The sequence below is a fragment of the Nyctibius grandis genome, chromosome 6, assembly GCF_013368605.1.
Source record: "Nyctibius grandis isolate bNycGra1 chromosome 6, bNycGra1.pri, whole genome shotgun sequence".
In the NCBI taxonomy this organism is placed as follows: domain Eukaryota; kingdom Metazoa; phylum Chordata; class Aves; order Nyctibiiformes; family Nyctibiidae; genus Nyctibius; species Nyctibius grandis.
Genome location: NC_090663.1, coordinates 4,909,419 through 4,935,312, shown reverse-complemented (window position 1 = coordinate 4,935,312; position 25,894 = coordinate 4,909,419).

The following is a 25,894-nucleotide window of genomic DNA, read 5'->3' as shown; positions in this document are numbered from 1 at the left end:
TCTCTTGAGTTATGGCAAGTTCTTTCTTGATTTTTAGAACTCTTGATTTATTTTTCCCCAAGACGTTATCAAAGGTGCACGCAACATATTACTGCCCCTGATACAGGAGACTGCATCTTGCTCATGGGAGAATATATAAGTACACTTTAATCTGGGACAGTTTGCAGAGACAGACCGTTCATATGGAGGTCCCCAGAGAAAAATAAAGAGAAAACATTGCAAAAATAAATTGGTTTGTTACAGTATTTTTTACCATGGATTTTTCTTGGGGTAGGTCCAGAAAAAGTCACCTTTTCCCACTTTTTTCCCTATCAGTATTTATAAATAGAGTCATTCAGCTATAACTGGCACTAATAAAACATCACAAACACATCATAACGTTATTTCATTCGAAGTGGTTTACAGACATTAATTCCTTTAGTGATAGGCTATATTTTTCAGAAGTTCTACATATTAAAGGAATGGGGTTTGGTTTTTTTTGTATTTGTTTTTTCGAAGAACTCAGGATTTATTTTGGCCGATTTTGTAGGGGAAAATTGATTAAGTGATTAAACTTATATGTAAGTGTCATAATGTACCTGCAGTTTATGGCTAAATAGGTGGGTTGGAATCAGGGTACTAGCAAGTGTTGGGCAATGACTTGGCTGTGTGCCACTGATCTTGAAACTGTCACTGTTGTCCAATAAAGGGACAGTCTAGCTCCAGCGAAGGAAGGGAAATGACAAAATTTGCTGAGTGCTGAGGTCTTTCTTCCCCTCGCCTCCCCCCACCCTCCCCATCCCAGTGCTTCAGGATTCATTGTAGTTGGGTCAGGAATAAGGACACTATTCCAGCAAATATACTGCTGGCCAAGGTCTTGGCCCTTAGACCCTCTTCCTCTCCTCTCCCAACACACTTTTCTAATCACTGGACTAGAAACTCTTATAGGAAAGGAAATACTTTGTTCCCCATGTCTCTGATGCTTTATCATGGAGCAAGAAGAGCTATATGGCCAGAAACAGCATATATAATGTCCGCCAGAAAAAAAGTCTGATCAGCTGCAATTATCTGTGAATTTCTTTTCTTTTCCCCAAGGAGAAAAATGTTTTCATTCATTTTACCTACTTCCAAAGTTTATATGATATCCATTATTAAGAGATCTGCCATTTGCTGAGGAGGCAGATCCAAGCAGTTAAGGGACTTGGTTGCAAGCCCAGACTGTTCCACAGCCTGTCTGAGGTACGTTTTCTCTGTGTTCCCCAAAGACTTTTGAGCAGTGGTAGTTCTGAATTAAATTTTTGAATCTGGAGCTCCCTGTTTCAACCGTTGTATTTCCTACTGCTTCTCCTACCCAGAGATCTTGTGGAGGTGAAAGTCCTGTCATCTTGCTCTGAACTAAAAAATAAAGGATGACTGACACAAAGAGGATTAATTAACATTGCCCTAAGTCACTGTTTCCCTATCAAGCATCTTCCCATGTCAACATCTTACCCAAAAGATGTTCTGTGCTGAATTTGATATATACAATTATTCTTCATAGATGGCCACACTAGTATTTCTTCAGATACATGAAATTTCTTAAAATGGCTGTTTATTTTGAGCTGACACCACATTCCTGTGGCACTGATTTCCCTGCAATGACTGACAAAAATGATATTCACATCCCAGCCCTGCAGAGGACAAACAAAGGTATTTTTGCCATGCTCCTTTTGCAATACAACCTCCCCACCACTGCTTGAGTAATAGGTGAAGCTGTGCAAATTCAGTGAGTCTGCAAAGAAGCAGTGACTGGTGTCGCACATTAAAACTACAACTAGGACTAGCTGCCCTGCCTGAACCTGGCTCCAGACTTTGTCTCCACTTTGTTTACAGTCATGAAGGACTCAGCTTTCAAATGCTGAATTCTCACAATCCAGGCAAAGACAGTATTTATTTCATTTTTCTCCCCTCTGCTCACACAATGTCATGCAAAAGAATAGTGGTATCAATTTGAATGTATACACACTTCTGCAATACTAAGTTATCACATTCATCAGATCAATGTTCCATATTTATAGATCTATTAAGGAAACTTCTTAATCACCAGTGGGGAAGCCCAAACGTCACAATACTGAGGGCTGCGTTAGCAATTTGCCAAGAGCCTAAGGCCTGCACAGAATTTGCATATTGTATTTACATAATATGTTTAATCAAAACAAACATACATAACGATGATATTTGCTTCTGCTTGCTCCTCACCTGACAGCTGAATGGCAACTATTAGTGTTTCCCAGTTTTTCTCCTCCCCTCCCTGCTTTGCGCGTACGAGCTCTCAAAACTGAAGGTGCGGTTGGAGGATGGGAGCAGGCAAGTGCTGACGTTCAGAGCACTGGCTGAGACAGAAAACTCAGGTGCTGTTTCTCAGTGTAAACCTCACTTGGTGACTTTGACAATTCACCTGACCTACCTGTAAGAATGTGAAAGATATTCGTTTCATGTGGCTATCTTGAGCCAAACTGACCCAACAATGTGTGTAGTTTTCAAATGAGAGGTGTTGATTAAAATGGCAAACTGTGGTGAGTTTGCTACTACTAGATTTTGTGCCCCCTCATTTTGTAAAATTCATTTCTGCCTTTGATTTTCCTGCTATCTTCAATTAATTTGCTACCTTTTAAGACGTACTCTGATACCAAAACGGAGCTTTAAGTTAACAGAACATTTGAAAGGAGGAAGAGTGGAATCCAAGAGCAATACATCTTATCTACCATGGGCACCCGCGTTCAGAGGGGATAAATCATTCTCTGGAGGTGTCTGTCTTTCTCTACCATAGTTATAAAGCTGGCTTAGAATATTAGATTAGACAGATGGATTAGATTTGCTAATGCATAGAAAACACTTCTGAGACTGAAGTCTCTGAGCTAGAAGTGGTTGGCACCTGAGAGCACACAGCAAATTGCTGTATTTTGTTGCAGTGATTCTTATTAGGAATCCTTTTTTGGCCATTGACAAGAGAGAAGCTGCTGAGCTAGGCTGACAACTGATCTGACACAATAACTGTCTTAAGTCCTTATTAGTCCTTTTAGATGGCAGAAATTTGCTGATACAATTTGGACACTTAGCTGGGAATACCACAGAAATGAACTGAAGCTTCAGCCAAACTGGTTCTGCCAGGAGAACTGATCCTTTTCTTGACTGATGTGAGTTTCACTGGAATGGTTTGGATGGGAATGGAAAAGTAACATTTAAGACTTGTCTGCCAAAAGGCTTGTGCTCGCCAGGTGCAAATCTACTTGGAAGAGATCTGCATCTCAATCAAATTTTTCTTGTGTACTAAGTGTGACGGAAATACAGTAAGTGTGCTACGTGTAAGAACTCGTGTGGCTGCATTTGTACTGCACTTTGAAGTGGCAATCCCCAGCTCTTATTCTATAAAATTTCCATCTTTTCCAGGGAAATTTCCATCTTTAACCAGTCTTTTTTACTCAAGTGACTATCCTTACTCTCACATTTAAATAACCAGAAACTATTTTGCTAATTATATGCCGTTACATATCCAAAAATCACCCATCTATGATGATATAATTCACAAGTCAGCATCACTGCGCTACATTGTGGTGCTGCTTGTTATGATGTTGCACTGCACTTTAAAAACCTGCCTACACCATGCCTATCTGTCCTTTATGAAGAGGAAAATATTTCATGAGATTTGCTCCTGATCCTGTTGCCTGATCAAATTTAATCACAACCATGACCCCATGGTCCTCCTCCTGCCTCGCATTAACACTTCCTCATTTCAGACTGCCAGGACCTATTCTCAGTAATGATCTTCCTTGAAAGGTGTATGGTATGCAACATCATTACCTCAGTAATAATATCATGTTTTTCTGTAACACGGCCTTTTGCATGCAAGTACTTGTCCATTTATTTCTCTTCATCACTGTACCTACCATTAGCAACAACCTTCATTCTTCCATGGGCTCCAGATAGCAAGTACTCCCCGCTGCCCTCCATTACATAGTGTTAATCCCTGAGGGCATGGCAACAAATGCTTAAAATTTAACTTTTGAATGCTGTATGTATAAATATATCCATGCCCTCTATTGCTCTACCTACAAAACATCAGCTTCCCCTCCTTCATCACAGTGTCCTATGGTCACCAGCAGTAAACAGAACAAAAATGCAAATATGGCTTCTGCAGTGCATTAGTATTTACACACTGCAAATGTACTTAAAGGAGATACAGCTAGGATAATACATCTACCTATAGATTATAGAGTCATCTATGTCAAGCACAGCACAAGCAAGAATGCTACATGAGAGGGGACAAGCCAAGAGTGACCACAGCCCAGGCAGTGCCTTAACTGCCTAAGGTGCAGTCCCACAGCATCTGAACACTGCCATCAGGGCAAGGTGCTGATAACAAGGTCTGCTGATAGTCTCAGAAAGACAAGCTGAAGAACCAAGTTGCAGGTCCATCCAGGGAGTCCCCCACTCAGGAGCAGCAGGAGAAGGGGTCAAAGACAGAACTGGAGATAGATCGGGCTACAACATAGGTCTGAGGGGTCCGTCTAGGACGCTGTGCCATAGACATGACTGGAGATGGATACACTTAACAAGATACAGCCAAGGGCCATCCAGGAGACAGAAACAGGACTGATTACACTTACAATATAGATCAGACAAGGAGTGAAGGCCCCGGACAAAGCTTAAATGGAGCTCCTGAGCCCACGGGCAAAGGGTTGGGGTAGGGGCCCCAGGTGGGGCTGGTCAGGAAAATTAAGACCCATAATGTCACTGACACTGTTATTGCTAACTCCCTGCAACATAGAAATACAAAGAACAGACCTCAACCAGTTTGCTTTTCATCATTTCTGCTCTCTTCTGTCTTAGGACACCTAAATCAGCTCTTTAGTTTTCGTACTCTGGATAATGTAGCTCATCTATACACTTAGATTGCTCCCGCCACTGTAATGCTCTATTTGCATAATACTGGTGTCTTCAGTCACTGATTCTCCATAAGACTGTGATAAGCACTTCAGTACATGCAACACTGTTCTCTTGTTCACTTCAATGTGTGAATATGAGCAGACTGCTTCTGGCAACAGGTTATCCTCTTTTCTAGAGCAAAACTAAAAACAGCTTTTCACATAAATCTAGCAAAACCTTTCCTGTCATTGAGCCATATTTAAGATTTTGTGTCAGAGTCATAGAATCATAGAATAACAGGATCATAGAAAAGACCTTTAAGATCATCAAGTCCAACCATTAACCCAGCATTGCCAAATCCACCACTAAACCATGTCCCTCAGCACATCTACTCGTCTCTTAAATACCTCCAGGGATGGTGACTCCACCACTTCGCTGGGCAGCCTGTTCCAATGCTTGACAACCCTTTCAGTTAAGACATTTTTCCCAATATCCAATCTAAACCTCCCCTGGCGCATCCCCTCCAACCGTCACATCACCCACAAGTCCTTCTCTGTTTGCAAACAAGGTCCAGTGGGGCATCTTCCCTAGCTGGCTCACTCACTAGCTACATCAGAAAATTATCTTCCACACACTCCAGGAACCTCCTAGACTGTTTCCTCTCTGCTGTATTGTATCTCCAGCAGACATCCAGTAAGTCAAAGTCTCCCACGAGAACAAGGGCTAGAGATCATGAGACTTCTCCCAGCTGCTTATAGAATAGTTCATCTGCCTCTTCATCCTGGCTGGGTGGTCTACAACAGACTCCCACCATGACATCTGCCTTGTTGGCCTTCCCCCGATTCTTACCCATAAACTCTCTATTCTAAAAAATTGGTGATGCGTGTAGCTATTAAATGGTCCTCCCTCTTTTTTTGCCTATTTAACCATCAACATGTAGGAGATGAGAATAAACCCTTGATTTCAGCCATTGGCATATTTGTATTAGAGCAAAGCACTTGTGTAGACAAGGAAAACCACAGTCTGTCTTAGTGGAACTTGTTTTTGCTTAAAAATAAGTTTAGGTCTATCAGCCTGAAACATCTCAAAGGCTTACTGCGTTGCAAACACACTGGTAGCTGAAATGCAACTGAGATCAAAGCCTAAAAACTGTGTTCATTGTCAACTGCCATTTTGTCATCTTAATTTCAGCGAGGTGTATTGAATAATTTGTCTTGCCACTTTCTTTGTTTATTCCTACAGAACAGTGTGTATTCTGCATTGCATCCTTTGCATTGCATCGCCCTGGTCCCTCAGGGCATACTTCGTCTGTTCTGATACTGTGCTGAGGCAAAACCAGATTAGACACCATTTTACAAGGCAGCTTAATTTATTTTGGAAGGAGTTTATCGTTATACAGTCAAGAAGGGAATTTCTATATTCTCCCAATATGGACTATCAGAGCACTGGAACTCTTGTGATTCTCCAAAAACTCAACACCCGAATGTGGACTTGTTCCTTTCCTTCCCAAAGTGAGGAGAAGAAGTCTATTGCAGTTGGTTGGTGTATTTTTTTTATCTTACATCTATGATGCTATATTGGATCAAAGGTACAATCAGAGAAGCCTGTCCTGCGTAAGAACTGGGAAAAAGTAAAGTTTAATACAGATTGTAGAAGCTGTAACCCTTTATTTAAAAAGCCACATATATGCCTGCAAAACTGCTTTTTCAGAAAACAAGCTTCATTTCCATTACGTACAACTCCATCGTGGCTGAGGTCAGGAGCTCCTGACTGTTGTCTTTTGGCACTAGATAAAGTTTAATTTTCTTCTAAGTTTACCCTAAGCTCTCACTAATGAATGTCTCTTGGACAGTTCCTTGCTACACACAGTATACTTATTTACCTTTTATTTCCTTACTTCAAAAGAAAATCTAGTTTGTTAATAGGACTGTAAAACAATTATCAAGGCATTGTCTTCATTGTTGAATCATTATTCCTGGATTGTTTTGCAGTGGCTGAAAATCAAGTTCTAGTGAATTCACCTTCTGTTTCTCTATCAACATTAAACAAATCTACAAATAAGTTTTTTATAACCTTTCTGAGTGAGAAATATTCCAAGGCACACACTCCTATTTTCCTCTTCTTTTAAAATAATATCTCACAGTGAAGTTGAAATGTCAGTGACTTGTTTATGGACAAAAGTAATATATAGTCAATGTTTAAAGCAGGATGAATTTGCTATTCAAATGGCTGCTGCGACCAGTATATCTTCCTGGATATCAAGCCTGGCACATCAGCCTAATTCGAATTTTATGTCAGACTCACTGTTAGAAATTGAGTAACTTTGTGAAAAATTGAAATGTTGGAAAGACAAAGTATTCTTCTGTGTTCTTCATAAAAAGTCAGATTTGTCATTGCATTGTGTCTTTTGTAGTTTTTCACATGCACAAGATGAAAACAAAGTAAGCAGCAGAAGTTTGTAATACTTTTTAAAATTATAAAAACGGTGCAATGCAATAGACAGTCAACTTCCAAACGCATATTGAAGTAACCTGGTGATATATCCCTGGGATCATGCAGGAAAATTAGATGCTATTAGTTTTACTACTTAAAATAGTCACCAATTTATGTCATTAGGCGCCCTTGGTCTTCCCTTTCCCACTTTCCAAGCTTAGTGTCTCCCCCTTCACCCCTCTCTCTATGACACATACAGTTCTGTAAAGCCTTTTAGCATTTCCCTCTGCCAGCCCTAGAGCTATGCTGGAGCCAGGCCAATTTATACCAGCTGGGGATTCATTCTAATAGGTCTTTTGGGACTTTTCTCACCCTTACTACCAGGTCTCACACTCGGAGCTATGACTGACTGCCTGGCTCTACTCTTCAGTTGTCGCAGTGAGCTCAGCTGTCTTTGTTCCACCACATTAACCATTCAGTCAGTTTGACTGGGATACAATTGCTGAACACTGAGAGTTGAGTATCTTATTCCCTTCAAATGCCCAGATCCTCTTGCATTCTCTGATAGTGCCAGGGGACACTCCATTGTATTCAGAGAGAAAGTCAAGCCAACAGGACTAAAACGCTGTAACCAGATGAAAAGCCACAATTCTGGTGGGTTAAAAGCAAAATGTGCAATGTTCTATTTTCCTCGGGGGCAAATACCATGGGTATCCAGAATCTATCTTGCTAGAAGATGGAGTTTCAATAAATATCAAACACATTGTTCCACTCCTGTCCCTGGTAGAGCACAGTAAATTGGCTTAGAATCATCATAGAATCATAGAATGGTTTGGGTTGGAAGGGACCTTAAAGATCATCCAGTTCCAACCCCCCTGCCATGGGCATGGACACCTTCCACTAGACCAGGTTGCTCCAAGCCCCATCCAACCTGGCCTTAAACACTGCCAGGGAGGGGGGAGCCACAGCTGCTCTTGGCAACCTGGGCCAGGGTCTCACCGCCCTCACAGGAAAGAATTTCTTCCTAATATCTCCCCTCTTTCAGTTAAAAACCGTTCCCCCTTGTCCTATCACTCCATGCCCTTGTAAAAAGTCACTCTCCAGCTTTCCTGTAGCCCCATCAGGTACTGGACTTATCCAGTCCTAACCAGGAGAAGCCAGTGAAAACCTAGAGAATCCACAAGATAAAATCTCAAGATGCAGGAATTTTAAAAGAATCCAAAAAACAACAATAAAAACTTTTGTGAAGTTCTAAATATCAGTGGTGCATACAGTAGATACTTCAAGTGCACTCAATTATAACACATCCGTGAATTGGCAATGGAAAAATCCGATTCCAGCAGCAGAGATGACTTGCAGCTGCAGCTAATAGAGTGAGGGATGTGAATACAGAGAGCACTTCTATGATGAAGGCAAGACCGGCAATCAGTTGAATGCTTCAGAGCAATAAAGCACAATCAATCTGACAACAGGGCCACGCTGTTAACTGTGGCTTTCTGTTGAATGGAGTTGCACAATGGAAGGGCCCTGTAAAAGAGCAGCCTTGCCCCCAGGCTCTATCGCATTCTTCTCTGTGTTGCTTTTTTTCATTTACTCTTTTTTCCCCTTTGCTTTGTAGCTGAGATTTCCTCATTAGGGGGCAATTCTTCAGCATGGTTAAAACGTTATAAGTTTCTTTACCTTGCTTATATTTTGTTCTGCCTTCACATCAGTAGTTCAGGTCACAGAAATGTCTCACTGCAAGCTATGGCTGATGATCGCCAACAAAGCAGGTGCAACTCCATAAGATGCAATGGCATAATGCTGTCAGGGTACACTATATAGTGGCCAGGTCAGCATGCAATGAAACAGAAGACACAAGTGTACTTTTCCTAGGTTTTGGTATGTATGGGTTGAACAATGCAAAGATCACTGGTCAGTTATATTAAGAAGGAAGCGTTCTTTTTTTCTTCTCCAATCACCAATTTTTCTACCAAAACTTTATTTTCTCCCTGCCCTGCTGTGGACAGACCAATATTAACATTCCTGGGGACACCTAAGCTCTTTTCAGCTGAGCTAACTCTTCAGAATAGCACAAACCTTTCCCTAATCATTGCATAATTCTTAGTTTCTAAAGCCTTTGAAACATGCCTTTTCTTTTTCTGAAAAACCCATCATTTGGAAATTCCTTAGAACCACATTGTCTTTTAAGTTCTTTCCTGTGCCAAGCAACAATGGCTACCTGACTGGTATCAGCCTTCTTTTACGAAAAGCCTTAACAGGTTTACTTTAGTCCTGATTCCATTTTTGCAGCACATAGAAGCATCCCAAACATTTACAGAGAAATAATAATTAACTGCTAGCCCCTGAACTGAGCATCTCACTGTACAATTTAAACATGGATTGCAATACAAAGAAAGAATTGACAGGGAAAGAAAGAGCACCTAAACCAGGGAAGTGGTTACAAGAAGTTGAAAACATGAAGACAAGATCATGGTCCTTATTACATGGTCTGTGCAGTAACTTAAATTGTGACTCTGCTCTCACTGAAATAAATGGCAAAAATCCACAGTCTTTAATTGCAGCAGGGTGCAATGTGAAAAAAAAAAGTGTATATGAAAAAGGCCGGTACTACCATTCTGATTTGATAAACTTTGACATCTGCTTTAGACTTGATCAGCTTGCAGTGGCACTGGGAGCTACACTGAATGCAAAGTAAGTGAGAATTAGCTATTCACTGCTACAGCAAGAACCTGAAAGCGTTTTGCACTGTACGTCTCTCTGGAGATGAGAAAAAGGGATTCGGTTTCTCTTTGCATTTCAGGAGCCTACAGAATTCTACAAGTCTTCATGTATCTGCTGTGAAAAAACATCCTTTCATAAGCAAGAAAAGTGAGGTGCAGCCAGCTGTAGAGATACCCTGCTTGTTGTAAAATGCCCCACAAGCCCTGGAGTAGAAAGCTGCGGCAGTTTGCTTTGCTCCGTGCATTGTGGTAATCGGGCAGCTTATTTTGTGACCTTCAGAGATCTGGGTCTGCATGAAAAGGAAACTAAAAGCAATATAAATTTTTGTAAGGAACTGGTTTCTGTGTCATGATACAGAGGTAGTAGAAGCCATGCAAAATGCAGAAGCATTTTGGTCCATCCATCAGGAAAGGAAGGGTCTGGAGGGTCTGACCTACGAGGAACGGCTGAGGGAGCTGGGGGTGTTTAGCCTGGAGAAGAGGAGGCTCAGAGGTGACCTTAGTGCAGTCTACAACTACCTCAAGGGAGGTTGTAGTGAAGTGGGAGTCGGCCTCTTCTCCCGGGCAACTAGTGACAGGACAAGAGGACACAGCCTCAAGCTTCGCCAGGGGAGGTTCAGGCTGGACATCAGGAAGAATTTCTTTACAGAAAGGGTCATTAGCCATTGGAATGGGCTGCCCAGGGAGGTGGTGGAGTCACCATCTCTGGAGGTGTTTAAGAAAAGACTGGACATGGCACTTAGTGTCATGGTCTAGTTGACATGGTGGTGTCAGGGCAACGGTTGGACTCAATGATCCCAGAGGTCTCTTCCAACCTGGTTGATTCTGTGATTCTGTGATATATGTCCATGTATATGTCAACACTAATCCAACTGGGCACAAAAATGTGTCCCAAATTAAAACAACTGAAGACTGATAAACTCTCTTTAGAATGATAATTGAATAGTACAAAATGTAAAGCAAAATTAAATCTTGTTATTACAACTTTAGATTAAAAACAAAATCTGGGAGGATACACAAGAAGGTATCTCTGTGTGTGTCCTCTTCTATACTCTGTCCCTAGACATCTGCTGTTTATCACTGGATATGAGGAAAAATGGATATTTGTTTTAACCTAGTAAAACTATCCTCAGTTTCTCCTCTGGACTTATATAATTAATTTTTGTTTAAATCATAACCGAAAATTAGTAATTTCAGTTACAGTGAAGCATTCTGCTCTGTGTGCCATTACAAGGACCAAACTTCAGAAATCCGTGTTTATTGGCTGAACATACAAGGGCTTTGTTGCATTCATATTGAACAGAGGAATTGCTTTGGGCATAAAAGAGGGAGAAAAAAAAAAATTTCACTTAGAAAATTGCTTTACTCTAACCTTTAATCCATATATTAATATTTCTTCCTTTTTTGTTTTGCAAACCATATATAATTTTTTTCCTTGTATTTACTATTTTAAACTGCCAGAGAAAACTTGAATTTCTTTTGTTCAGCTAAGTGGGATTATGCTAAGTAAAATCATGGAATCCTCGAAGTAAATAACATATGCCATTGGCATCTTGCATACGTTATTTGCACAACTGGGCAGTTTGCATTAGTCTTCTTGTAATGTGCACCTGAACGTGGTTTGTATAGTTTGAAGGAAAATTGAAATTTCTCAGGAATGGTTGGTGCACCATAGATCAGTTAGAGGTCATCATGTTATTTAGTATTTTATGGCGAATAAATCAGATGCTCACTTCAAAATCCCCACCTTTATATGAGCTATAATACATTGAGTTCTTTATGGCAAAGGAGTGGATTTTTATGAACTGAAACTGAACCACATTATCCTGTAAAGTAATGGGGCAGCTACACATTTAATGAATAGGACATCGCTCACGTTTTTTGTATTCTCTACATCACGCTGAGAGCAGAAAAAGCCTGAACCAAGTAGATTGCTTGTCCCTGGGTACAAACAACAGGACACTTGAGGCAGCGAGGGTGCGAGTCTTCATATCTAGTTTAAACATCTAGATTAAGATGATTGTTTAGATTCTCCATAAAAGGTGAATCTCCACAACCTTCTAAATAAAACCCTATCTAGCAGTAAAGCAAGGTACCACAAACAAACGGACACTGGACAACCTTCTAAGGGGAGGCAGGTAAAATAGCTATTTACTGGCACCCAGACAAGTTTCCTATGAGTAAGTGTTGAAATGGTGAAGTCTTGGTCTTCAGAGCACACAGAAAAGATCCTTTGAATCTGGCCCTTGATTTATGACTCAAGCTTTTCTGTTCCATTGTGTGCTTAATGCCCTTTGCTTTTGATTGCTGCAACTGCAAAAATATTCTATGAATATAATATCTTCCAGACCAGTTGTAAGTGACTCACAAAAGGAGTCACTTATACAGCTTGATTCATCATACACTTCAGCTACTACAGGCATTGATCCACAACCATTAGCTAAATGCAGAGCAGCGTATGGGTTATAAAAAGTTTGTACAAAGTTATTTACTTGTTTCTTAGAATTTATTTCATCATTTTCCAACTGAAATAGGAAAGAAAGGTGAGAAGAATTTTCTTAATAACTGAGGATAGCTTTCTACCCCAGTTTTTGTTTGTTTTTTTTCTTTTGCTTTATGATAAGAGGAAAAAATATTAATGAATAGATTTAATTTTTATTAGTAAAATAATGCTACATAGGGTCAGGAATCATTTGTTCTCTGCTGCCTGAGATTTAGAGAATTATTTTGACTGATTCTTAAATAAATTTTTGTACCTGTTGTAAGGAGGCTCTAAATGACTTGATTAATTTTCATGTGCCCATTACAGACTCTTATACTTGAAGAGCATTAACATACAATTACCTTCATTACCAACAGAACAGCTGACTGTTTCTTCAAACATGCATTTTGCTGATATTTCTTTTCCCTGAATTTGCAGCTCTGAAGTGACAGAATGTCCATGGTACAAACTGTTCTGATGAAAAACTTTCATTTTCTAGGTTGGTCAGAAAATTTTCCAACTCTGCTCCTTCCATATTCAAAGAAGGAAGAACTAAGAGATGATTTTTTTTCATAGCTTAGTGTAACAGCAGCTGAGGGTATAGACTAAGGGGGTGATTCATTTATCTTAAAATTCAGCTATCTGAAATTTAGGTGTCTTATCTAAAGTAACTGTCTAGGTATCCTGTCAAGGGAATGGGAGCAGATAAACAGCTCCAGAAGGCAATACATCTTATCTGGGCTGCATAACATCTTAGAATGGGCCTATTTCTCACTCCACTCACTCAAGGTGCCAAGGCATCCCGTTAGACTTTGTGTTTAACTGGTCGTCAAAGAAAGTTACATTATTTTAGAAAACTGTAAATCTTTTGCTTTCAAGCATTTAGCAGGTAATACCTAAGGAACCGCTTCAGGAAAAAGTGTGGCCGCTGTGAGATTTGTCACTTAGATTTTCAACTTTAATACTGTGTCAATGCTGAGTCTTAAAACAAACAAAAAGATATTTTATAGATCAAATATTACTTCGACTCTAGGCCTTAACCTCAGGCACTGTGAAAAGCAGATGAGAAATAAAAGTTTTGGTCTTCCTTTATCACCTAAATTTAAAACAAAACGTTAATGTTATTTCAGCTTTGAATAGGTTTAAATATCATTGGTGTAGAGAAAGCCTTGCACGGGACCTTTACACGGAAGTTTTTATACTTAAAGGGTCTTACTTGTTTTTTTCATTGTTCTTTCTGTCTTCCCACTGACTATGTTTTAAGAATCCATTTATTAATAATGTCTGTTCTTCCACCCTATGTGAGATAGCAGGAAATAATAATAACATTTTGTCAGAATCTCAGAGAAAATTGAAGCATCAAAGGGCTAAAAATTTACTTCAGAGAAACAGCACATTCAATATAAATTCATTGCTGCGTTTTTTTAAAAAAATAGTGATTTGTGTTTTTATTATTATTACTGCTGCACCTGTTTTTCTTGCAACTATGAGCTAATGTCTTTGATGTCATCTCTGCTGTCAACTCTGATGTCAACTCTGAAGTGGGAGTTGGCCTCTTCTCCCGGGCAGCTAGCGATAGGACAAGAGGACACAGCTTCAAGCTTCGCTAGGGGAGGTTCAGGTTGGACATTAGGAAGCATTTCTTTTCAGAAAGGGTTATTAGACATTGGAAGGGACTGCCCAGGGAGGTGGTGGAGTCACCATCTCTGGAGGTGTTCAAGACAAGACTGGACATGGCACTGAGTGCCATGGTCTAGTCGACAGGGTGATGTCAGGGCAACGACTGGACTCGATGATCCCTGAGGTCTCTTCCAACCTGGTTGGTTAATTCTGTGATTCTACTCATTCCCAAATCAACCAAAACCCTGAGCATAAAAAACTTCAATCAATTAATATAAATATTATAAAATCAAATCAGTCAAAAGAAGAAAGCCATAATAAATCAAATGCATAGCAAATATAATTTTCTTAACTGATTACTAATAGTCTTCCTTAGTGGATTTTCCTTGCTTTCTTATTTAAAGGCATCAGCAATGCCTCAGCATAATGTTGAGTCCTGATTCACAGGTCTTAGTATCTTTTAATCTCTTCAGTCTAGGTATAGGTATAGACTGTAGGATATAGGTGTTGATAGAGCTCCCTACATTAGAAATCCCTGTAGAAAATTGCTGGGAAGCATTGCCGTTCAGACAATATTCATTACCTCCCCAAGAAATTTGGTCAGATACAACTACAAGAAAGGAACTAATGAGCAGCTGGCCTTGTAACAGAGATTATGCTTGAAATATATCTGAAAAAATATCTGAAGACTACTGCAAATAGAGGTCATCGACTGTCTCTGGCAGATATGTTGAAGTCCTTAAAAAAGGCATAAAAATATTTTTTACTAAAAGTAGCTTATAAAGAGTGACTCATGGGCTGGAGAGCAGGGGCAGAAAAGACTGGAAAATAATTTTCAGCCTAACATGAGCAAGGACGGCGCAAAGCCACAAGGACCACCAGAACCCAAACTCTCCTAAGGAGATCCATAAGATCTGATTAAAACTCTCTTAACTGTAACAGTTCATTTGTAAAAGGTGTAGAGATAATTTGACATCACCTGTAGGCTTTGATAATAAAGTCACACCTTAGATGATACAATCTGTCACAGTATTTGTGCTTTGAAGCGGTGTGGTAATCTGTAATAGTCCCTGTAAAAGAGATTCTCCTGCCCACCTCCTTGGAGGACCAGATGGTAAGTGGACTACATGTTTTCCCTCCGCTAATTGAGCCCAACTTGTGAATGTTACTGGCCCTCAGCTGGTTGCAATGTAGACACCGATCACACTTTGCAGTCATTTTTGGTATATTTTCTTGGTCACCTCTATCTATGACATGAGAATTCACAGTTCAACCGGGTCACCTCTACAGCAGCTACAAGTGCTTAACCCCCAAACTCCAGCTACTTGAGCAGCCTGACTTTTGCTGTACTTTAACTCTCCCCAAGCAGATTTGCTAGAGGATTGCATATAATTGACAGAAACGATGGTAAACAAGAACAGAATGTGGTCCTTTTTCCAGTAGCATCAGAAAGAGAGCATTTTTAAAACCTGACTGCAACGGGTTTCACTCTTTGGTGAACACTGTGTGGGAGTCCCTGCCAAAATCTCTTAGATCCAAATCAGGTGCCCACCAAATTCATTGATTTGAGACAGTGAGAGCAGGCGATGAAAAACATAGAAATCAGTTTTCAGTCAGGACCCTAAAAGCATCAAAGATACTTAGTAAATTATTTTGTACTCAGAGTACAAGCTACTTATGAAGAAGATGAACTTGATGCCAGACAAAACCAGTACACCCCCATTTTGACAAACCTTTCCTCCTAACGGGGTACCAGGACCTTAGTTTAAGATTCTGCGTTTGGTTTTAAAATTTTGTTTGTGGTTTAAAAGATCATCCTGATTTAACAAAGCTCATCTGTCAGTCTTCATGCAACCTTGAAAATTTCAGTCTAACAGAACATCTGAGAAGGAACGGAGCTATACATTGAAAATAGAGTTGGCAGATTGATAGAGGCATGTAAAGAGAGATCTTTATTTCATGAGTAGCCTAAGGGAGCACAAGTTGGTATAACTTCTGTTTTAACGGGGCTTGGAGGAAGTGCAAATTGCAGCAACTTAGATTCCTCTGATGTTTCCTGCTGTGTCTAGATGTAGTTCCAGCCCTTGAATATAGTGATGCCTGTTTCATGCAGAGTTGTGAGTGCTAATTGTCTGACACGATACCCAAAGACAACGCTGAGCAAACATCTGTGGTGCTGTAGCAGTGCTCTGATCCACACTGCCAGGCTGGTTTTCTGTGTTCACAGGCAGACAGCTACCGACCTCAGCAGCTGTAATGAAGGATCATACCTGAAGCATGAATGTTTGAAATGGAGGTGTAGCAAATCTTGGGTCACTGTGGTTTATATAATAGAGACCTGGGATACAATTTTGTAGGTAGTGATACTGAAAAAGTCGGAAAATAAACTCTCTGAGAGTTTATTTTTAAGTTTTAGAAAGCAGGCATTCTTTGTTGCAGCGCTGTCAGAATGGGGGATATTTCCTCCAATCGTGCTCCCCCTCAGTTCCAGCCAGCACTCCTTATATTATCATATAATCACGCATATACAACAGAGTTCCCAGAAATCTCATACATATTTAAATCATTTCTTGGAACTATTTACATAAGTTAACACCCACTGGCGCATGTATAGTCTTGTACCCTGGTGGTCTTTGAGGGTTGTCAGGCCCCTCTGGTGGTCATCACCCCTGTGTCCTTTTGGTGAACTTTAGTGATGCACATGCGCCATTCAGTATACCGTGCCTGGTTGCTTCACTTGCCAGCTCATTTTTCTTCTTCACCTGTTTAAGCTGGTCTGGTTCCTTAACTGTGGTATAGTTTTCCTCCCTATCCATTGTCTAATATCCTGTTTGTGTAATTTGGCCTTGTTTCAGCAACTACAGAAGCTTCTATTCTATAAATTATTTTCTAGGGTCCCACTGTTTAAGGTATCAATAGCTCCATCTTTCTGATAGCTCCATCTTTCTGATAGTTACTTCTACCGGAAGAGAGAGATGTCTCCCATTCCCTTGATTTCCATAGTTCTGCTTCTCTCTAACTCACTGCTGTCCTCCCACTCCTACCTCCTGCCTTGCTTCAACTCCAGTGCTTGTTGCATCCTTCCATGAAGTCACTAGCATACAAGAAAACAATCCAGCTTTTTTTTTCTGGATTTAGTTTTTGCTAAATTAGCAGCATAAAGCAGCTCGTAGAAGGGTTCAATGTGTATTAATACCTGCTGGGAGCAGGAGGGGTGGGGAGAGGGATGGATAAGAAGGAACTTCAAGTTTTAGTGCCAGAGTTACTACATTGGCTCACCATGTTGCATGGTGATGAGAGGAAACAGCTTCAAGTTGCACCAGGGGAGGTTTAAATTGGATATCAGGAAAAATTTCTTCACCAAAAGGTTGTCAAACATTGGAACAGTCTGGGTAGGGAAGTGGTTGAGTCACCATCCCTGGAGGTATTTAAAAGATGTGTAAATGTGGTGCTGAGGGACATGGTTTAGCGGTGGACTCTGCAGTGCTTTGTTAACAGTTGGACTTGACGATCTTAAAGGTCTTTTCCAACCAAAACGATTCTGTGATTCTATGGAATGACATTCTTAATGCCATCCACTTCTTGCAGTATATATTACTCAAGCTGTAAGTTTATAGCATGCTTTTTCTAGGAAGCACAGACTCTTTCCAGCTTCTGGCTGAGTCCAACAGCTAGTGCTGATAACCACTTCAGGCAACAAAATGCAAACACAAGCCAGAACCCACAGAACTGCTGGCCATGGAGGAGTGAAACACCTGAGCTCGATGCCAGATGGGTAGGTTAAATTTATCAGTTTAGTTACAGCAGCACAGGTTTTAGTTCAGTTTACAAAACACTCCTGAAGTCCAGGATGGCTCAGTAGAGGCTGATCACCAAATAACACCCATATTGTTACTTGGGCGTGAGCTAGTTGTTAGAACCTGGATTAGTTATCTCTGCTTTTCACTGCAGGGGTTTCTCTGAACATGTTACAGACATCTCCTTTGAAATGTTAGGCCAAAATTCAAGAAAAGACTTAGAATTTAAACTGTATTTCACTTTAGGTACCTTACTCAAGGTTATGAATTCTGCTTTTAAGCTAATGCTTAACTTTCATACATTTTACAACTCATAACCCAGCCGGGAACCTTGAGGTCAGCTTTTGGGATAGGTATTTTGCCCTGCTACTCTTAAAAGACAGATGAATGTTTTTTGGTTTTTTAAAGGGATAAGTTCTAGAAACAATGGTTAAATTTAATAGCTAGAGTTGGAAATAATTTCATATTTTGGCTTTCAAACACCTGCCAACAGAGAATTACTCTCTACAGTATACTAGAATTTTAACTGTCAACATCAGACTCAGTGTCAGTGCCAGACAAACTGTGACACTAACTAGTCTCTAAGTGTGAGCTGGAATCCAACCTAGGAAATTCTAAGATAAGGCTTCAAACTCACATAGCGCTCTCCATTCATTTATTATTTAGAAAAAACAGTCTGTAATGTTTTATTTCAGTAAACTGAACTGATAGCTTTCAGCACTTCTGGAATAAATCCACACAGGGCTCAGTTCCCAGTCAGGCACAAAAGGTTTGTTTGATTAACATTTCCAAAGTTCTTGGTCCACCTCTTGTATTATTTAAGAAACATTCTTAAGCTAATAATGTTTGGAGAAGCTTTTAAGCAAGCTGCTCCTGCGGGTTGATGGACATACTCACTTTCTTCTTACATTGTCATGCCTTGAGGAATCTGGCAACAGAACCATAGCAAGAAAAGACAAAAACCAGCTTATAAACTAGGGAGGAGCGCTTTCATTAGCGAAACCAGGGTGCATCTTTCACTCTTCTCTGTGTGTTTTGAGCTGCTTTTATCCCCATCTTTATCTATTCACACAGGCAACACTCAAGCCAGAAAAAGTATATGGGAGGATGTTGATTACTTTACTTACACTTTACTGCAAAAGGAGAAGTTTCTAAACTTCTAGATAACTATTTCAAAACAGGAAGATGAAATAAAGTTCTGCTCTTTTGAGCCTTGAAAAAAATGACACCTCTGCCTAGTTCTTAGTACTGTTCTTGATAATACACTACATTTTATTGGCTTCTTTGGCTGCCTTTGCACACTGATCCACCTGTTTTAGAAAACCTGTTTGGCATCATGTATGCATGGTTTACATAATGTTCTGTAGACACTTTAACTACATAAAAGCACTTCTGCCACTTTTTTTCACGATTCACTCAGTTTTATGAGGTCTTTCTGCAGTTCCTAACCCTCAGTATGGCTTTTGGTTACCAGAAAGAGATCAGAAGCATCTGCAGATGTAAATATTTCATTTTCTATACATTTCTCTCAATCAGTGAGTTTGTTTAGTTGAACAAAACTAGCTTCAGCACCATCTCCTGTGGGACACCTTGTGTGCCTTCTGGCTTTCCCCCATTCCTAGTTTAAATATTTTTCTCTGACCTTGCATGAGTCCATTTGGATTGAACATAACTCTTCCTTCCAGTACAGGTTTTTCAAGTCCCAGAAAGTTCCCCAATTCATAGTAAGTTTAAATCTCTCTTCCCTACACCACCATCTCATTGCTGCATTGAGACGCTGGATCTCTGCCTGCCTTTGAGGCTTTGTGTCTGACAGCACTGTGGAGAATGCTGGTGTGAAGGTAGTAGGAGCCTGAATACAGCTCCCAGAACTGCCCTCGTCTACTTTTCTGCTATTGGTGCCGACACAGACCGCAGATGCTGGCTCCTACACTGCATATCTGTGCAACTTAGCTTGTGAGGTCTAAGATTTCACCTTTTCCATCCAACAGCCTGTAAGTCACTATGTGGTCCTCTCACATGCTACAAATGCAGCTTTCTATGCACCTAATAACTGAATCTCCCATTCTTACTGCCTGCTGCTTCCTATCCCTCAAAATCCACAGCAGCAACGTCCTGGGTGCAAGAGATCGCTCTGACATCAGCATGTCTCTTCTCAGATACTGCATCCCCTTTTTTCAGCTGAATGCCCTCATTCCCTGAGACTTAATGGGCTGTTGTTTTCAAGTTTCATCAGGTAATAGCTATGGGACAAATTTTACAACAGCACAGCTTTTTCTTCAGCTGTGCAGATAATGTTTCAATTATCAGTTGGCTGTGATGTGCTGCTAATACTGTATATCTTGCAAGATCAATTCATCTTTCTCTCTCTCTGACAGACTGCATAGATTTCAGAAAAGAGTTTTGTCTATCTCTATTTTAGGAAGTGTACAGCTTGTTTAGGTGCTACCCCAAAATAGTATTTGCTCATATGCATATGTTTATCTGTCTGCCTAGTGTTTTCCACCTTTATGCAGGCTGGATGTGTTGTGCAGTAGCTATGGTACTTGAAATAATGCAGGTAAAGCTGATGTCTGGGGGATTAACTAATTCTTCACATAATTGCCTTCACAGATATAAGGTTAAAAAAATTTCAGCGCTAAGCAACAAGAATTACAATTAGATCATGGAGGGCTTGTTGTATGAACTTCTGTAGCATCCACTGTATTATTAGGTTTTGTGTTATTTTCCTGACTAGTTCTAATGAATAATAAAAGAGCCTTGAAGATTTCTGAACAGAGAAAATAAACCCTACATATGAAAACATAGACTTTCTTTTCAGTGTATCAATTTTAAATCTATTGCTTATGCATAGATTTCACATTGCTTGTGAGTTTGGTGTGTTAGGTTCTGGGTGCACACAAGACAGAGATGATCACTTAGCATACAGTTTGAATATGAAGTCAAGAGTCTGATAAAGTCTAACCTGGTGACTCATTTGCATGATATACTCTTAGCCCCTTTTAGAGCTGATGGAGAGAAATAGGCATGTACAGGATGTAATTAATCCTCCTGCTCCCATCCCAGACATGGGATTGCATCGTATAAATAAAGAATAGAGCTAAAATAATACTGTCAGGATCATATGTTACTTTGTATATGCTGATTAAATGTGGTATGTACTTGATTCATGTACATTCATGTAGATAGTTTTCATTTGGATTGTTGAAGGATTTTTGGTAAGTCAATTTCCACCGTTTATAATTAGCTTTTCATTACAAATGTTACAGTGGGATCAAATATACCATGGAGCCTTGTCCTACAGATAAAAATTTAAGCACCTGATGAGTTCTATAATATTCACTTTGGATGTGTTGCAATGTAAAAGAAAAGTAATTTCCGTAGTCAACAGGTTGGCATGTAAAAGCGTTGTGCTCCTCATTTCAGAATAGTCAGAGTAATTAAGTTTGTCGCTTTATCTCACACTTCCCCTAGTGCTAAAAAAACAAAAAAAACCCGTATGGACTGTTGAGTTCAGATCTCTGCTCTCACATACAGGAGGGTCCAAAAGGAACCATCAACACAGCCTCATAATCCTGAACCACACTGTTTATGAAGACTGGGAAGAGCCCAAAGGACGTAAAAGCCAAGGATTAGTCAGTAAGAGCAAGGTTATGCTACCTACAGTGGGCAAGTGCGTATCATGTAGAGAGCTCTGACTTAGTTCCAGATTGTCTAGTATCTCCACATGGCAGTGCAGGGCTGAGAAGGGATGAAAGATTTCTGCAAAGACCCACATTAATATACTTCTCACAGTTTTAAAACTGGATTGATTGCTGGTCCAGTCCACGTTATCAATGTACAGTGACACTGATACACCCTGCAACCATTCACTGTTAAGGGTAGCTATTACTGATAAATTACTGATAAATTGCTGATAAATTAAGATAAATTACCATTAAATTACTGATTGTTGTAAAAAAGATTTTAGAATAATTTCTAAGTAAATTTCCACCTCTTGGAAGTTTGAGGTTCTTCACTTTGCAACAGGACAGAGTAACCTTCAAACTCATTTAGTAGTAAGAAAATCTCTCAATATAAAAATATCTCCTGTTGTGCTGGGTGGGTTTACCATCCATGTACACTATGCTTTCATACAGAAAAACTTCAATTATAGTTTAAGGGAATGAAAATACAGAAAAGAACAAAAGTTAAATACTCAAACACAGGCTACACCTGAAATTCAAACAAAATGGCAATGGAAATGGTCCTTATAAAAACTAATCAAACAATTGTACTTACTGGAAGTCTTAATTGACTCTGTGCATCATTTAAAATTGTGAACCTTATCTCATACGGTGTCTTCCTCTCTTTGGTAAGTAGGTTAGCAATTAAAGCACACATATATAAATTTTTGTAGTGGTGGCTAAGGTAGAATTTTATGCATGGCATTTACTTTCTATTCAATTTTTTAAAGCCATGTTTTACTAAATAGATTATTCTGATTTCTCTTTGAAAAAGAAAAAAAGCAATAAAATTACCATCCTGAATTGGAACAAATCATAATTAATACTGTGTGGATGAAATTAGGCTTTGCTAATCCAATGAAAGTCGTCTTTAATGGAGATTTAAAACAGAAGAAAGAAAATCCAGTCTTTTCTTCTTAATATGCCCCCCGAAAAAATATTTAAGCCCTTTATATAAGGTTAAATTTTGAAGAATCTGGACTCCTTCAGACTTATAAATATATTTATATGAAAATACATTCTAGAAGAAAATGCATGGAATCTAGTGGGAGAAGTGTCAAAATACAAATCTAGTAATTCTCATTCTGTCACTGCCAGTTGTCAGTCCAAGACAGTCACCATCTAAGATACAGATATTAGCAAATCCTATGCTCTGAATGACTTTTTTTTTTCCTTAGTCAAAGCCTTAAAGTATAAATAAACACAAACCATTTACAACCTTGACATTGACTTTTGCTATGTGATCGCAGCACATCCATCTTCCTGCCTGAGACTGTGGGACCCAAAGAGGGTGCAGCAAAGAACTCTTCTTCTCTGAGAGAAGAAACCGTATCAATTCCTATGTTTTGGGAGTGTTCACTGTCGTTAGAGATACCTTTAATACAAATAGAAACACACTATCAAACTGTGGCTACATCATATCCTCTGCTAAGCAGCCAGTGCATCTGTATGTAGAAAAGGGACCGTTCAATACCTGTTTCAGAGAAGACTGCTGCACTTGCAAGAAACTAATTCAGGCTTCGAGGACCAGTAGACCAATGGGATGGCATGGACAGGAGCACGTGAACAGATGTACAGGAAGCCCTACACTTTCTGTGTGGATGTCACTAGAGATGATGCATGTGGGTGCTATAGACTATACAGCAACTTGGTCAGGTCTCATTGGAAAAATTTTCTAAGTCTACAAATACTTTTGGAATTAAAAGAAGGCATGTATTGGAAAAGCTGAGTTAAAACTAGCCGTACTGATTGCTCTTCTTCTAGTGTTGGTCAGGTCACGCACAGGAAGATCACCATGGGTTGGATTCAGTCTGCGGATCAAGACACATACATTTAGGTGTCTACATTTAGATGTCTATATGTGAGTTAGACATCTAAATTCCCATTGCAGTCAAATGGAGTTAAGTTACTAGATCTTTAGAATCCCTTGATTCCATCTCCTCTGACTCTAATGGGAGCATAGACAAGTATTTCACATGTAGACACTTACATGAAAAAGCCTAATTTGAGATGGTTTAACCTTTAAACAATATCACAAACCATGCTGAGACTTAGATTCCTCATTCGAAATTCGCAGAAAATATGCATTCCTGTTGACTGATGATTAACACTTCTAAATATCAGGCTATTTTGTTAATATTCAGGAACACGGTTCTCAATGAATTCAGTTAATTCCACATCCATAATTTTGCAAAGGGGTCCTGTGCATATGCAAATGAATATCTATAGCCAGATAGACAAAAGTGATATCTCTTGAATATTTAACAGCTGTGTCTATACTAGTGTCTAAACTGGCCAGTGTTTGGTCTTAAGCACTGACATGTTGTACAAACTGCTTAATTACTAATAATCTCTCTGACATAGTTTTGGCTCATTCTCAGTCTCCCAAACTGCATGTGGTCACAGACTGGTGGGTAGCACAGACCTGCTCTCAAACAGTCATTGTAGCTGAAGCAACCTGTTCTGGAGGGAAAGTGTGTTGAGCTATGTGAATGCCATGACTCTTTCTACTAGGGCCAGAGAACAGGTAGAAAAGCCATTGACTTGTTTTAGTTACTAATACAGATGTAGTTAATAACTATTTGACCTCACTTTTTCCTCTCCCTTTTCACTCAAGATCTTTCAGATCAGGCATAGTGTACATAACAGGTCTGAATTTGTACGGTGTCAGAGAAAGCAAGCCATCAGCTATAGACCACCTATATTCTGTGTGTTAAATATTCAGGGAACAATGCTATGTACCTTGAGTCATTAAGCTACAGTATATGTTGGTTCTGAGACCGAACAGTGTCTGAAGCAACTTCAGAAAAAGAGGCAGATCACCGCTATCCCCAAACAAGTGCATCATCTACTGTGGAGCTCATCTGCGTGTCACAAGTCTGCCTGTTTCCCAGCTGCACCACGCTGATAAGCCTGAAGAAGTCCAACAATAATGAAGGAGCCTGCTGCTTTTGTCTTTGTTTTTTGATACAGTTAATTTAGAGAACATTTTTGACCACTTTTGCTCAGAATTATAAACCTTTGATGATATGAAGTTAATATGAACATACTTCTCTCTATAATGTCAGTGTCTTGGTTAACAGATTCAGGGTGCTCTTCATTTTTACACAAAAGTGAACTCATGCAGAACATATGGAAATTTTTTATATAGAGGCTAAACAGCCTCTATATCAAAAACTTACTAAATATAGACATGCTGGAGCTGTTCTTAACCCAAGCTAATGGAGAAAAATGTATTCGGAAAGTTTTCTATTAAGTATAAGTGAAATACTTAACCATAAGTGTGCTTGATGTTGCATTAATGTTTTAAAGATTGGCATTTTCAGACTGTCAGTCAAAAAGCAGAGGAGAAGGTAGATAATCTCTATGGTTGAAAAGGTTAAGGAGAGAAATGCTTGCAAATCTTTTCCTATGTTAATTCTTTATTTCTGCTTTAAAATAGCATAAATGAATAAATAAACACAAAGCCACTAAAATGTGAATTTGTGAGGAACAAACTTCCAGGCTGTATTATTAAGGCCAAAAGATTAGCAATGTCCTAGAAAAATAAGTAAGTAACCATTACAGCTGTCAGCAAAAAGATATTTCAGGGGTGTGAAAGCCTCATTCTTTCTGGTATAAACTGAGAGCTATCACCAAGAGCTAGGAGGAAGAGGAGTTATGCCTTTATATGCTTATTCCATAGTAATTAATAGTAATTACAAAATTTTTCTGAACTTTTGTTTGGATTTGAACTTGATGGCCCAAATCTGAGTTGAGTCTTCTACATTACCATCTCTAAAGGTATCTGCTACAACTTTTGATTTGGTTATTACCATGTATGAAGAAAGACCATCATTCTCAGCATTGTAAGAAACATCAATTTGAAAAGGGTTCTTTTTTTTTGAAGAGTATGTTATACAAATAGTGTATTTTATTCCGATCTTACCCAAGCAGTCCCTGAGCCTTCTCCCAGTGACTGGGAAGGACCATACACTGTTATCAAAATGACCAGGCATGCTGGTGTCCATCTTCACGTATTCAGAAGATTCATGAGTTCAGGAAGCATCAGATTAACTGTACATGCTCACACTATCTGATCACATGCATAGGAGGTCTATCCAAATCCCTGCCTGGGGAAAAAGTTTCCAGGAATGATAACAAGCAAGGGAGTCTCTGCTAGCAGGGCTGGCTACTCAACCCACTCTCAGTTGCCCTTTTTTCTGGATGTTTCTCAGACTGAGGGAACCA